Source organism: Acinonyx jubatus, chromosome B1 (genome assembly GCF_027475565.1).
Source record: "Acinonyx jubatus isolate Ajub_Pintada_27869175 chromosome B1, VMU_Ajub_asm_v1.0, whole genome shotgun sequence".
In the NCBI taxonomy this organism is placed as follows: Eukaryota; Metazoa; Chordata; class Mammalia; order Carnivora; family Felidae; genus Acinonyx; species Acinonyx jubatus.
In genome coordinates this window covers 48,855,781-48,869,789 of record NC_069382.1, presented here as the reverse complement: position 1 = coordinate 48,869,789, position 14,009 = coordinate 48,855,781, and the positions used below count along the sequence as shown (strand labels likewise).

Here is a 14,009-nt window from a genome sequence, read left to right as displayed (position 1 = left end):
GAGCCTGCTTCAGATTCTGTGTCTCCCTCTCTCTCTGCCCCTCCCATGCTCGTGCTCTGTCTCTCTCTCTCTCTCTCTCAAAAATAAACATTAAAAAAAAAAGAAAGAAAATCCCTACCTACTTCCAGGGTTCAATAACATATTATACACAAAAAATATTCATGGGGCTCAGCTAAAGCAGTGCTCAAAAGAAAATGTATTCATGGAGTGCCCACATTAGAAAAGAGGTAAAGTCTTACACATTTCAGAAAAGAGGTAAAGTCTTAAGTCAATAACCTAGGCTCCTACTTCAAAAACCTAGAAAAATGGGCTCCTGGGTGTCTCAGTCAGGTAAAGCATCTAACTCTTGGTTTCAGCCCAGGTCATGATCTCACAGTTTCTTGAGTTCGAGCCCCACATCAGGCTCCATGCTGACAGTGCAGAGCCTGCTTGGGGTTCTCTCTCCCTCTGTCTGCCCCTCGCCGACTTGTGCTGTCTCTGTCTCTCTCAAAATAAATAAATAAACTTAGGGAAAAAAAAGAACCTAGAAAAAGAACAAAATAAACACAAAGTAAACAGGAGGGAAAGAGCAGACCAATAAAAAAACAGAAAAACAAAAACAAAATATCAATTTAAAAACCAAGTTTGTCAAGAGTTTTGAAAAACCTGCAAGACTGACAAAAAAAGAAAAGTTGCAAATTCCAACGTCAAGAATGAAACAGGATCACTACAGTCCCTGCAGGCATCAAAAAGATAGTAAGGAAGACTGAAATAACATATGATACACAAAAAATATTTGTGGGACTCAGCTAACGCAGTGCATCTACACATGTAAATTTGACAGCTTAGATGAAATGAAATAACATGTGAAATAATTAATTCTATAAATAAGTCAACTTTGTAATTTTAACCCCTCCCCACAGAGAAATCTCCAGCCCATGATATAATCTCTACCACAGGGAATACTTCTCAGTTTATTTCATAAAGGTAGCATTACCCTGATACCAAAACCAGACAAAAACCACCAAAAAAGAAAGCTACAAATATCTCTCATGAATACAGGGATGAAAAAACTTAACATTAGTGAACAGAATTCAGTAATATATACAAAAGAATTATGTTGCATTTAAGTATGGAAGTATTATTTTCATATAATCTTATCCAGAAGCATGAAAATCCATCCATTTATTCACATCTTCTTTTATTTCTTCCATCAAAATGTTTTGTCATTTTTCTCACACACACCTCTTATCTCATACTAAGTTAATTTGTATTTTATACTTTTTTAGTCATCTGCTCTCTTGGTTCTCCATGCCAACAGCTCTTTCTCTGACTCCTTTCACCACTTTTAAAGACAATGGTTCTTCACCAGTTCGTCCTTTGTCCGAGAGCTCACCAATTAGCTTCAATTAGCCCCCTCAACCAGATGACTCTAAATTTACCTAACCTTGACCTCCTCCTGATACTTTCCTCCTGACCTTTCCATGGTCAGCAACACAGACATCCACACCTTAATGTTCCAATGGTAATAAGAGTACATCTATGATTATAAGGAAGTTACAGTAGTTAAGTTTCTTCTTGTAGCAAAGAGAAAGAAAAAATTCTAAATACTTGTACACGGTGATTTACCATTCAGATCATGGCTGGCTGATGCCCTAACTTTCTAATCTTCCTCTAATCAAAACATTTTGCTGATTAAAATACAAAGTAGAATTCTTCATCCACTATCCACTTGCTTGAGGGCTTGAAACAAGTTCCATTCCTGTTAAGTAGAAATATGAAAAACTCAATTCAAAAGTCCAAGAGGTTTACAGTTCCAATTCAGAATTTTGCATGCACTTGTATTCCCCCCTCATCTTCCTCATATCAATGCTCTCTGTTATCACCTTTTCTTTGCAGCAGTCTTCTCTTGTAACATTCCTTTTCACAACTGGCAAACTCTTATTATCAGCAGGAATGTTACCTGTGATCAGGAGTTGGCTTTCAAGGGTCTGATGATACAACAACCATCCTACTGAATGGACTTTTCTTCTTTTAAAACTAAAATACTCTGGGGGCTCCTGAGTGGCTTGGTCAGTTAAGCATCCAACTCTTGATTTAGGCTCAGGTCATGATCTCACGGTTTGTGGATTTGAGCCCCTCATCAGGCTCTGCACTGACAGGGCAGGGCCTGCTTGGAATTTCTCTCTTTCTTTCTCCTTCTCTCTCCAACCCTCCCCAGCTCGTGTGCTCTCTCTCTCTCTCAAAATAAATAAAAATTTTTAAAAAATAAAATATTTGGGGGTTGCCTGGATGGCTAAGTCGTTTAAACACCCAACTCTTGGGTTTCCACTCAGGTCATGGTCTCACAGTTGGGAGATCAAGCCCTGTAACAGGCTCCGTGCTGACCATGGAGCCTGCTTAAGAGTCCCTCTCCCTCTTCCCCTCCTCCACTTGTGTGTTCACATGCCCTCTCTCAAAAAAAATTTTTTTAGGGGCGCCTGGGTGGCACAGTCAGTTAAGCGTCCAACTTCAGCCAGGTCACGATCTCGCAGTCCATGAGTTCGAGCCCCGCGTCAGACTCTGGGCTGATGGCTCAGAGCCTGGAGCCTGTTTCCGATTCTGTGTCTCCCTCTCTCTCTGCCCCTCCCCCGTTCATGCTCTGTCTCTCTCTGTCCCAAAAATAAATAAACGTTGAAAAAAAAAATTTAAAAAAAAATTTTTTTTTTAAACCACTAAAATACTTTGATATTTAAACTCTTTATCATGGATGTGGGATGTCTGTTTATTCAGGTCTTCTCTTATGCCTTTTAATAAACTTATATAATTTTCTTCATATCAAAAACAAAAATAACCTAAACTAAAGTAAAACACACAGGGGAAGAGAAAAAAATTAGAAGGGAGGAAAGAAGGGAATGGCTGGTTCCATTTGGGCTGCCATCATGTATCACATCTGAAAGGTATGAAGAGTGAATGGGGCAAGAAACAGGAAGAAGCTCAACACTATAAGACATTCCCAAATGAAACTTTCAAATGACTTTAATATTGTCAGTAATTATAATAGCTAACAGTTATTGAATGTTTACTGTTCCTGGTTAAACTGATTATACTTCTAAACATACTTAGTTAATCTACACAACAATCCTATGAAACAGGTACTACTCTAATTCTCACATGAGGAAACCAAAGAACAGAGGTTAGGTAATTTGCCTAAGACGATCCATACTAAATAAAGCTTAGCTTCAAATCAAACTCTTAGAGTTGCTTTGATTTGAGGGTTCATTTTAGAGTTGCTCACACTATTAATCCCTTAACCATTAATGGTGAATTGCCTGTGACATTAACTCAAGGAACATAGTGCACATGCATACCATGCATAAATTATTTTAAAATTATCCATATTACTATTGCTCCACTGTAACCATGGATAATAATTATAATTAAAACACAGTAATACTACTTCAGAACCAAAAGCTAACACTCTATTCATATTTGAAGTATTTATCTGCTAAACTAAGACAATAATATGCTCAGCAAAATACCTTTGTTGGTGTAACCTATGACTTACCTGTGTATCTGTGGATGCAGTGCTACCTTTTTTTTTTTTTTTAAGTCAAAATTGGCCCATCAAGGAGGCAGCATCTCATTTCAACCCAGGTGCAGGTTCTACAGAACTGTTTGTACATTGCTGCTGTTATTGCCACTAGGCCTTCAAATTAGGTAAACACAGTTCTGTACAGGAAATCATTTCAGTAAGGTTGTTGAAAGCAATATTTCAGAGGTTTTGTTTTGTTTTTAAATACCAACAACCCAAAAGAACATCATTTCCTGATTTCCTACTAAACACAGGCATGACTAACAGCCTGTTATGGCAAGGTAGTGCCTCATTCAAAAATCAGGAAGTATTTTAAAAAGCACTAAAACAATTCCCTGATACTAGTACTACTAAGATTCTGACTACTCTTGTCTGTTGTTCAAAACAACATAAGGCACTTTCCAGAGAAGCTAACTGTAAATAAAGCATAATTGGTAAGAACTGCACATAGGCACTTCACAAGATAAAGGAGATAGAGGCCATGGGTATTTTTTTCCCCACTATGATTTTTTTTAAGCTTTTATTTAAATTCCAGTTAGTTAACATTCAGTGTAATACTAGTTTCAGGTGTACAACATACTGATTCAACACTTCCATGCAACACCCAGCACCCATCACAGGTGCCCTCTTTAATCCCCATCACCTATTTAACCCCTCCCCCCACCCACGTCCCTTCTGGTAAACATCAGTTTGTTCTCTACAGTTAAGAGTCTGTTTCTCAGTGTGCCTTTTTTTCGCCTTTGCTTGTTTGCTTTCTTAAATTCCAATATGAGTGAAATCGTATGCAAAGTATTTGTCTTTCTCTGACTTATTTCACTTAACATAATACTCTCTAGCTCCATCCATGTTGCTGCAAATGGCAAGGTTTAGTTCTTTTGATGGCTGAGTAATATTCCACTGTATACATATATATCACCTCTTCTTTATCCATTAATCAGTCGATAGACACTTGGGCTATTTCTATAATTTGGCTATTGTAGACAATGCTATTTATAAAACACTGGGGAGCATGCAGCCTTTTGAATGGTATTTTCGTATTCTTTGGGTAAATACTTAGTGCATCTGCTAAACTGTAGGGTGATTCTATTTTTCTGAGGAACCTCCACACTGTTTTCCTCAGGGGCTGCACCAGTTTGCATTCCCACCAACAGTGCACGTGGGTTCCCCTTTCTCCTCACCAACATCAGCTGTTTCCTCTATTGTTAATTTTAGCCATTCTGACAGGTGTGAGATGATATCTCATTGTAGTTTTGATCTGCTTTTCCTGATGATGAGTGATGTTGAGTATCTTTTCATGTGTTAGCTATCTGTATGTCTTCTTTGGAAAAAATGTCTATTCATGTCTTCTGCCCATTTCTTAACTGGATTGTTTTTTGAGTGTTGAGTTTGATAAGTTCTTTATAGATTTTGGATACCAACCCTTTATCGGATGTCATTTGCAAATATCTTCTTCATTCTGAAGGTTGCCTTTAATTTTATTGCTGTGGTTTCTTTTGCTGTGCAGAAGCTTTTTATTTTGATGTAGTCCCAATAGTTCATTTTTGCTTTTATTTCCCTTGCCTCAGGAGACATATCTAGGAAAATGCCGCTATAGCCAACAAAGGCTGCTGCCTGTGTTCTTCTCTAGGATTTTTACTGTTTCAGATCTCACATTTAAGTCATTAACCCATTTTGAATTTGTTTTTGTGTTTGGTATAAGGAAGTGGTCCAGTTTCACTTTTTGCATGTAGCTAACCAAATGTGTTTGGTGTTTTCCCAACACCATTTGTTGAAGAGACTGTCTTTTTCCCACAGATATTCTTTCCTGCTTTGTCGATTAGTTGACCATATAGTTGTGGGTTCATTTCTGGGTTTTCTATTCTGTTTCACTGATCTCTGTGTCTATTTTTGTGCCAATGCCATACTGTTTTGATCACTACAGATTTGTAATATAACTTGAGGTCTGGAACTGTGATGTCTCCAGCTTTGCTTTTTCAAAGTTACTTTGGCTATGTGGTGTCTTTTCTGGTTCCATACAAATTTTAGGTTTGTTCTAGCTGTGAAAAATGCTGTTGGTATTCTCATAGGGATTGCATTAAATGTGTAGATTGCTTTGGGTAGTATGCACATTTTAACATTTGTTCTTCCAATCCACGAGCATGGAATGTCTTTCCATTTCTTTGTATCATCTTGAATTTCTTTCATCAGGGTTTTATAGTTTTTCAGAGTACAGGTCTTTTACCTCTTTGGTTAGGTTTATTCCTAGGTATCTTATTGTTTTTGGTGCAACTGTTTTGTTTTCTTAGTTTCTCTTTCTGCTGCTTCGTTATTGGTATATAGAAATGCAACAGATTTCTGTACATTGATTTTGTAGCCTGCAACTTTACTGAATTCATGTATCAGTTCTAGCAGTTTTTTGAGCCATGTGTTTTTCACAATACAACAACAACAGTAGCTTATTTATTGGATAAACTCAACCTGGGTATAAAACAATGGAAATAGAAAGTTGTTACCAATTAAAAGCCAAAGTAAGAAAAATTAACATAATGAGTTGGGACTCAAGATTACAATACAATCACAAACTTAACCACAGTGAAGCCACCTTTATTATAGGGCTGTTAGAGAACAACAAGTATTCTTTGGGCTCAAGAGCAGATTTCTAAGGCCAAAGATGTTCCACAAATATCACTTGCAAACAAATCAAGGTATTAACAAGTAAACAAAAATTATTGATTAACCCAGGTCACCTGTTTAGTCAGCAATAAACCTGAAACCAGAACTCTCAACTCCTAACATAAGTCTTCAATTTGAAAATTATGCCATTTCCTATATGTTTCCCTTCCCACCAGTTTCATAACGTCCCACAAACCAAAAGCATATTGCCTCACCAGTCAGTTTTTAACTAAGATTACAAATCAGATTCACAACTCACTCAAGAATTTTTTCAAATGATAAACTGCGGCCCTGCCTACATTAACTGAATCAGAACTCCGAAGTGTGGGCCAAGGATCCTGTGGTTTGACAAAACTCCCAGGTGATTTTAACATAGGACACACAACTCTAACTCAAAACCACTGGACTAACAAAGAATTAATGACAACTCCCATTCAGATTGATGACATCTGAATCAATGTAATTAGACACAACTAAGGAAGGCCAACAACAATGCACCTTATTCAAGTAAGAATTCTACAGACTACACCTTTGGAAGACATGGAAGGTAGAGGAGGCTTTTCACTTGTTGTAACTATATTTATTTATATTTACAATGTACTCTAGATAACACACTTTACACATATTATCTCATTCCATCCTCATGTCCACCATCTGTGGGTAGGTATTATTTCTTCTTTACTGATAAAGGAGTATGAATCACTGATGTTAGGTAACTTGTTCAAGGCCATACAGCAAATAAGTGGAGGAGCCCAGATACAAATCCAGGTCGATCTGTTCTATACCATGCTACTCACATGTCTACTATTTGCTTACTTAACACTCATTTTTGTCATCATTCATTTTTACAAAAAGCATGTATTAGTTTTATAAAGAAAAATATTACCTCACTGCCATCACTTTAAAGTATACCACGCTAGATTTTTCAAAAAATAATGTGACAATTCACTTTTCTGGAAAAAATAAATTCAAATTCCTGTATGACAAACCAAATCTAAAAATAAGTCCCAGATGGATTCAAGAGGTAATTGTAATAAATGAAACCATAAAAAGAACAAAAGGAATACACGTAATATCGTCTCAAGGTGAGTACAGCCACTACTACAGGAATTCAAAGAAGAACATTATCTGTAAAAGTTCAACAGATTTGACTACATAAGTCTCAAAAGATTCTATATATTTACTTTTTTAAAAGTTGAGATTCAATGAAAAGACTGGGGAAAATATTTGCAATATGACATTAATAGAAGTAAAGGCAATACAACTTGAGTGGTCAAGGGAAATAAACAGGAAATTACATGCATACCTCATTTTATTTTGCTTCATTTAATTGCACTTCACAATACTGTGTTCTTTATAAGTTCAAAGCCTGTGGCAACCTGAGTCAAGCAAGTTTATCTGCCATTTTTCCAACAGTTGCTTACTTCGTGTCTCTATGTCATATTTTGGTAATTCTCACAATATTTCAATCTTTTTCATCATTATTTTATTTGTTAGGGTGATCTGTAATCAGTGATCTTTGATGTTACTATTGTAATTACTTCGGGGCCCCACCAACCGTGCCCATCTAAGATAGCAAACTTAATAGATAACTGTTGTGTGTGTGTGTTCTGACTGCTTCACCGATGCTATTCCCCTGTATCTCTCCCTCTCCTCAGGTGTCCCTATTCCCTGACACACAACAATATGGAAATGAGGCCAATTAGTAACCAGACAATGGCCTGTAAGTGTTCAAGTTATAGGAAGAGTCACATGTCTCTCACTTTAAATCAAAAGCTGGGAATGATTAAGCTTAGTAAGGAAGGCATGTTGAAAGCCACAAGGCCAAAACCTAGGGCTCTCATGCCAAACAGCCAAGTTGTGAATGCAAAGGAAAAATTCTTGAAGGAAATTAAAAATGTTCACACAAACGGTAAGAAAGCAAAATAGCCTTGTTGCTAATATGAAGCAAGTGGTGTGCACAAAAGATCAAACCAGCATAACATTCTGTTAAACCAAAGCCTAATCCAGGGCAAGGCCCTAAAGGTTTTCAATTCTGTGAAGGCTGAGAGATAAGGAAGCTGCAGAAGAAAAGCCTGAAACTAGCAGAGGTTGGTTCAAGAGGTTTGAGGAAATAAGCCATCTCTGTAACATCAAAGTGCAAGGTAAAGCAGCAAGTGCTGCTGTAGAAGCTGCAGCAAGTTATCCAGATGATCTAAGATAATTAATGAAGGTGGCTAAGCTAAACTAATTTTTAATATAGATGAAACAGCTTTCTATCGAAAGAAGATGCCATCAAGGACTACCATAGCTAGAGAGGAGAAGACAATGCCTGGCTTCAAAGCTTTTTAAAAGACAGACTCTGCTGTTAGGGGCTAATGCAGCTAAGTTGAAGCCAATGCTCATTTATCACTGTGAAAATTCTAGGGTCCTTAATTATGATAAATTTACTCTGCCCGTGCTCTATAAATGGAACAAACCCTGGATGACAGCACATCTGTTTACAACATGGTTTACTGAATATTCTAAGCCCGTGTTGAGACCTACTGCTCAGAAAAAAAAGATTTCTTTCAAAATATTGCTCACTTATAGCACACCTGGTCACTCATGACCAACAGTTTGATAGAGATGAACAATAAGATTTATGTTGTTTTCATGCCTGCTAACACAACATCCATTCAGTAGCTCATAGATCAAGGAAGCACTTCAACTTCCAAGTCATATTATTTAAAAAATACATGTTGTGGGGCACCTGTGACAGTTAAGTGTCTGACTCTTGATCTCGGCTCAGGTCATGATCTCACGGTTTGTGGGTTCGAGCCTCGCATCAGGCTATGCACTGATGGCACAGAGCCTGCTTGGGATTCTGTCTCCCCTTCTCTCTGCCTTTCCCCCACTTGTGTGTGCTAAGTAAGAAAACTAAAAAAAATAAAATAAAAAAGAAATATATGTTGTAAGGCTTACAGCTCCCACAGACAGGGATTCTTCTGATGGATCTAGGCAAAGTAAATTAAAAACCTTCTGAAAAGGAATCACCATTCCAGATACCATTAAGAATATTTGTGATTCATGGGAAGAGGTCAAAATATCAACATGAACAGAATTTTGGAGAAATCTGATTGTAACTTTCATGGATGACTTTGAGGGGTTCAGGACTTCAGCACAGGAAGTAACTGCACACGTGGTGGAAACAGCAAGAGAACAAGAACAAGGAGTGGAACCTGAAAGAGGCTGGGCTCTGGCCCCACGATTCAGGTTCACAGGGTCTAGCATAAGCCCTGGAATCTACAGATTTAAAAGGTGATTCTTGGGGCGCCTGAGTGGCTCAGTCAGTTGAGCATCTGACTCTTGATTTCGGCTCAGGTCATGATCCCAGGGTCTGTGGGATCGAGTCCCATGTCAGGCTCTGTGCCAGGTGTGGAGCCGGCTTGAGATTCTCTATCCCTCCCTCTCTGTCTCTCAAAAAAAAAAAAAGAAGTGGAGCCTAACAACTGAAGTTACGACTGACTTGCTGCAATCTCATGATAACGAACAGATGAGCAATTGCTTCTTACAGATGAGCAAAGAAAGTGGTTTCTTGAGATGGAATCTACTCCCAGTGAAGATGCTGGGAAAGCTGTAGAAATGACAACAAAGGGGTTAGAACAACAACGCAGTGGCAGGGTTTGAGGGAACTGACTCCAGTTTCGGAAGAAGTTCTACTGTGTATAAAATGCTATCAAACAGCTTCATATGCTACAGAGAAATTGTTCGTGAGTCAATTGATGGGGCAGACTTCACTGTTGTCTTCTTCGAAGAAACAGCCACAGCCACCCCAACCTCCAACACCACCACCCAGATCGATCAGCAGCCATTAGCATTGAGGCAACACCCTCCACCAGAAGAAAGATCATGACTTGCCAAAAGCTCAGATGATAGCATATTTTGGCAATATTTTTTAATTAAGGTATGTACATTTTTTAGACATAATGTTACTGTGCACTTAATAGACTACACTGCAGCATAAACATAACTTTTATATGCACAGAGGAAAAAAAAATCATTTGGCATGCTTTATTGTGTTACTTACTTTACTGCAGTGGTCTGCCATGTGTCTGAGGTATGCCAGTATATAAGAAGGGCCCAAATGATAAACAGTTTTAGATGATTGATTACCCTGACAATCATAGAAATTGACATATAATCAAGATACAGGGACATTTTCCACATGTGTATCAGCAAAGAATTGTAAAATTTTAACATACGGTGCTAGCCTGGATTAAGGGTAACATTCCCACACTGCCGCTGGAAGTGAAAATTGGCACACCTCTGGAGCACAATTCAGAAGTAATAAGAGCCCTGAAACTGTGCCTACACTCTGACCCTACAATTCCACTTCCAGAAATTATTATTAGGTAAGATTCAGGGATGAGAAAAAAGATTTAACCTCAAGAATGTTCACACTAAAACACTACAAAGTATACCACTAATAAGGTGCTGTGCGGCTCTGCACCACATGGGCAGCTACGTCGTGTGGCAGGTACTCTTGCTTGAGTTAGTAGGAAGGTTAATGGAAAAGTAATTTGCCATTTGTAACAAAAGTCTTTAAAATGTCCAGCAATTTCACTTTCTAGGAATGTATTCCATGTGAACGAAGATTTGTTTTATAAGGATGTAATAACCACAGCATTCTTTTTAATAGCAAAAATAAAAATAAAAATTTTAATTAAATTTCCAAAATTAGAAGCATGGTTAAGTATAAAGTATGATAAAATCCATGTCACTAAAATGACTATCAAGCTGTCAATAATCTTTTCAATCATTTTAAATAAAATTGGAAAATATTCAGTGGAAAAATAGAGATTCCACTATACAGGAGGGAGGAAGGTGGAAAAACACATTTTTAAAAATAAGGTCTTCAGATGGATTTTGCTAAAGTATCTTCCTGGAACAGTCAACTTGATGTACAAGTACCTAGAGTGCAAACTAATTTCTCTAAGGTTTCCGTGACTCAGGAAAACATGATTTTTATTTTACGCTATGAATGGCACAGAAAACTGAAGTAAAAGTGTACTAAGTCACACATAAATCAGCTTTATGACTCAGGCATCTGACTGCAACCTTCATGGGTGAATTCAACCTGAGACTCCAGTTTTAACGTCCCTCTCTCATTACCATCTGATTCATCAGGTCCTCTAACTTCACAATTTCTTGTCCTTCTGGACTCATATGCTCCTTATCCTTTTTAAACTCCTAAATTAAAGGACTGAAGTAGATGACCTCAAAGATCCTTTTAGATTCTTGGATCCCCACTGACTTACAACCACCTTGCACACTGAAAGCACATACATATATATTTTATTGTGGGGGTAGAATAGTACCAACACATCAACTTAGGACAGCTAGGCTCTTCCCAAGACCTTTTGTTTCACCTCCGAGATTTTCAACACAATGCTTTCTTTGAGGCCCCCCTTAATTTTCCATTTGTAACAGGGTCCTCATCAACTATTTCCTAAGCCACAGTGCTTTTATATTTTACAGCTCTACTTCAACAATAAACAAGTCATGCTGGGAAGAGTAAGTCAAGGTTGGAAAAAAATTCAGGATACAAAAAGATTTTATCAATCTGGACTATCAAAGCAGATAAAATTTAATAGAGATAAAGGGAAGTTCAGCACTTAGATGCCAAAACTACATGGAAATGATCTAACTGCAGCATGCACACTCACATACACACACAAAAAACCCTTAGGGCAAAAAAACCCTTAAACTTTGTTTTTCTGCTGTTCTCTTTTTTTTTTTTTTAACCTAGTGTTGAAATAGGAAGGAGTAAAGGTTACTCTCCACCCTGTAAGGCGACAGTGAATGTTGAATACCATAAGCTGTGCTGAGTACACTTTAAGAGGGACAGTAAGAAAGTAAATGAAAAGCAGAGGACTAAGAAGCTGATGAGGAGATCTGAAACTGTCAAATAAGAAACATTTGAAGGAAATGGGAATATTTATTTACACTGTGGACTAGAAAACCTTAAGAAAAGGACAGCAATCTCAAGGACTACAAAAGCCCTCAAAGTGAAGTAAACTAGTGAAGCCAGCAGGTAGACACTTTAGCAAAATGGAGAGTATATTTAGCATCTAAGGGAGATTAATACCATCAGAAATTGTGAGCTCTGTATCACTGAATCCTCTAAGTTTTTTTCTCAAGAAATGCCAGATAGAAATTTTTATGTGAAATATCCCTATTTCTAAAAGTCAGCTCCCAATTTTAAGTTTTTGCATAAACTGGGCAGCCAAATGATATGTGTGCAGGCCTTATTTGACCCCTGCACACTCGTGTCCCGGGGAAACATGATGACTACCTTCCAACATCTGAAGAACTGTCACAGAGAGGAGGCATAGATTTGTTTCATACTGCCCTGAAAGGTGACAATTACAGAGGCCAACCACAGCTCAATTAGGAAAAAGAAAACTCATCTACAAATTCAAATGAGCTGCCCAGGGAGGTTCATGTCATTGTAAGTATTCAAATGGAAACAGCTCTGTAAGTATTACTGGCCAGTTCAAGAATTCTGCACTTACTACCACTAAACTTGGTCAAATAACTAAACCTCCCCACATCTCGCTTTTCTTTCCGACCTTCCTTCCCCCTCAAAAGAAGGAATATTGTTAACATTTAGTCTCCTATCTCTCAAAGTTACTGTAAAGATCAAAACCCATGTGACAAAAAAAAAAAAAAAAGAGTACTATATGATGCCAAAGAACTACAGTCATTTAAGACATTATTACAACCTACCATCATAAGGTATTTATGTATTTCTTTTATTATACAAGCTAGGCGTATATTCCCAACCTAATTCATTTTTTATTCCTCCCACAGATCAAACATTTGCTGCAAAAAATGTTTCAAAGGAAGGTGGAAAACAAGGTTAAACTGACAACAATATAAGAAGATAGGATAACAGAGTAAACCGTCACCAAAGCAAACATCCAGGATGTTAATCATTAATATCACCGACCAGTCTAAAAGGTATTGTGCACAAGCAGAGGAATATACAAAAGGTAATGACATGTGTGTGAGGGGCTGATCCACTAAGGCAGGCACTGGTAAACTACAGCCAGCTGCCTGTTCTGTAAATAAAGTTACAGTGGAACACAGCCTTGCTCATTCAATTATGGATTGTATGTATATACTACTGTATTTATTTATTGTAATATGTATTACGTATATGCTGCTTTCACCCTACAGCAGCATAGTTGAAATGCTGCAAAGCCTAAAATAGTTATTATTTGGCCCTTTACAGAAAAAGTTTACCTACTTTTCTGTAAAGGTACTCTCAGGTTACAAACCACACAGGTGGCTGAATACTGAGACATAGTTCATCTTCCTATGGTTCCATCCCTGGAATGTTACTAGGTCATTCTGGTGCAAAATCCTACACTAAACATTATGGCCTAGGTGTAGGGGAGGCAAATATGCTGCTAAATGGAGACTCCATATTCCTCTTACATACTCAAGATGACAAAATTTTTAATCCTGCCTCTCTTCCACCTAGTAACATCAGCAAAGAGAGGTGAAAAATTCCCAGTGTACAGGAGGTGGGACTGGTTCAGGCAGGAAAAAATGGTGCTTCTAGGTGAATCTACCTCTGTCCCTCTTAAGTTCTCAGACTCCCATGTGTCTGAGCCCCACTATTTTCATGTAACATACAAATACATGAAAAATCTTTTCTTTCCTCTTATCCTATCATACGTCTTCAAAAGAGTTACCAAAAACTATGAGGGAATAAAAATAAAATGGAAATAAATATGCTAAAATAAGTTTTCTGATATAAACTTAATATCCAGCA

The 14,009-nt window shown here is 37.6% G+C and overlaps 1 protein-coding gene across 6 annotated transcripts in view; it reads right to left on the bottom strand.

Moving 5' to 3' along the window:
- The window catches only part of EXTL3 (exostosin like glycosyltransferase 3), a 131,141-nt gene that overhangs the window by 59,729 nt on the left and 57,403 nt on the right, over positions 1 to 14,009 (bottom strand). The window contains exon 1 of one of the 6 annotated variants that reach the window (XM_027069777.2): positions 1,609 to 4,176. The exons of the other annotated variants lie outside the window; for them this stretch is intronic. The gene's annotated coding sequence lies outside the window, so the exon portion shown is untranslated. Of the gene's footprint in view, positions 1 to 1,608; positions 4,177 to 14,009 lie in introns of those variants that run through there. 6 annotated transcript variants of the gene reach the window in all.